Source organism: Rhipicephalus microplus, chromosome 4 (assembly GCF_043290135.1).
Source record: "Rhipicephalus microplus isolate Deutch F79 chromosome 4, USDA_Rmic, whole genome shotgun sequence".
NCBI classification, from domain to species: Eukaryota; Metazoa; Arthropoda; class Arachnida; order Ixodida; family Ixodidae; genus Rhipicephalus; species Rhipicephalus microplus.
The window spans coordinates 155,516,104-155,518,096 of record NC_134703.1 but is presented as its reverse complement, the minus strand read 5'-3'; the positions used below and the strand labels follow the sequence as shown (position 1 = coordinate 155,518,096).

The following is a 1,993-nucleotide window of genomic DNA, read 5'->3' as shown; positions in this document are numbered from 1 at the left end:
ACAGCTATCTGCTTAATACACCACGTTATGTTGCCGTAAATGGCCAAACGTCTTCCTTGAATGTGACATTGTGATCTGGAATGACATTTCTAAATCTGGCAGTGACACCATTGAGCGAGTCCGGACAAAATTAATAAGCATTTACACTCATCGTTTCGCTAGAAATGACTCTAGATCTCGTTTTAACACTGTCAGATTATTATCATTGTCACCAATTCACTGCCAATAAAATCGCGCTGACCTATTATTTCTTTAAAAACTATAGTTCAGGGTATACTATTCTGCCCTTTCATTCTCAGTTCTGCAAATTTTCGGATTCCGCAGATATGTTATCCAGGGGGAATCAACCGCTTCAGATACCTTCGAACTTCTTTCAGAATTGTACTGTTCACAAAATAAAAAGTCTATATAATGTCACTTTTCATGATCTTGGTGCTTTTCACAGTGCACTCTCATTGTTTTTATCTCAGCTCTGCACTGTTTTAACATAACGGCTTCTTCCCTTTCTGTCCTTCAGGAAGGTTTTTACATAGTTGTGTATATGCCCCCTTTTGCTTTCCACTTCCTTTCCCGGATTCTAGTCTTGTCTTTTTATTCTTTCCATTTGGCGCGGATTTCTTTTTTTGTATATTTTCGCTATTTATTTGATTTTTCTGAAGAGAGCCTGCACTGTATTATTTATTTGTATTGTTATATTTTTGCGTTCGCCTGCACTAAGACCTCATGGTTGTTCCAGGGCATGTTAATAAGTGAGTGATTATAATGACTATTATACTAGTAATATATATTATTACTATTATTTCATTTTATGTCTTCAAGGTAGTTTTCCACATAGTTGTACATATTCTACATTTTTCTCTGACATTCTATGATTGTCGTCTAGTCCTTTTATTCTTGACATTTTGCTGTGATTTCTGTTTGCCTTTTCGCATTTTTTCTGTATATTTCATTTCTTCATTTGAAGACTGTCTGCAATGTATGGGTTATTTTTATTGTTTTAATTTTGCGTGTTCTTGCGTTAAGAGCTCATGGTTGTTTCGGGGCACGTTAAATAAATGATTGATTATTGCATGATTGTATAATGTGTAGGCCACTGTCTGACACAACGCCCTCCACTATATTTAATTCCTTCGAAGAATTGATTGCTGCCTATACGTAGACGCAAGGCACTTACGTAAGTAACTAACGCGTATATACTTTGTACGAGGTGTACCATGAGAGCGGTTAGAAATTCGCGGGCTTTCTGGCTGGTCTTAGAATACAATAGCACCTTTGTGGCGACAAACTGCCATGCAGCTGTCCGCGTGACATTTTCAGAGGCGAAGAGTGCGTCGGAACACTCGACGATATGTCGTCATAAGACAAAACGAAAAAAAGAGATAAAGAACAGCGGCGATGACTCCGGCGATAAGCTACCCGCCCTCGCCGTGGCCGCTATAGCTCAGTGGCAGAGCGCTGGTCTTGTAAACCAGCGGTCGTGAGTTCGATCCTCACTGGCGGCTGATTGCTTTTTTCTTTGTTACCTATTCCTTTATTTTTAGTTATTGTTGCAGGACCATTTCCCGCTGAGGAAAAAAGAGAGACAGCGAGAAAGACGACGTGATTCTGGGATGTGGGGCATGCTCTCGCTTGCCATCACGGCTCACGCTTCGCGTCATGCATAAATATATCTAAACAATCACCTGATTTCCCTCTGTGCTCTCCCATAATATTTTGGTGGAGGTGCTGGGTAGCAAAGCACGATGGAGCTTCGCAGCGGATGCCAAGTTGCCACTTCTAACAAGTCTACCGACAGCGATACAGCGTCAAAAGCCACGCCCACAGCACCAATGGCGCCCCCCTCACCTGTGGTCACTGTGACCACTCCACCCCGCGATCCTGGCAACCTTTGGGGCACTCATCGTGAGGACGTAGATGAGTGGCTTCAACTGTACGAGCTCGGGAGTGAAAATGACAGATGGTACCCAACCATCATGCTGGCAGACATTTTCTT

At 42.0% G+C, this 1,993-nt stretch overlaps 1 non-coding gene across 1 annotated transcript; it reads left to right on the top strand.

The window, feature by feature from the left end:
- The first annotated feature begins 1,430 nt into the window (after positions 1–1,430).
- On the top strand, positions 1,431–1,502 carry TRNAT-UGU (transfer RNA threonine (anticodon UGU)). The gene has a single exon. It is a non-coding gene; the product is annotated as a tRNA-Thr (tRNA).
- The last annotated feature ends 491 nt before the right edge of the window (positions 1,503–1,993 follow it).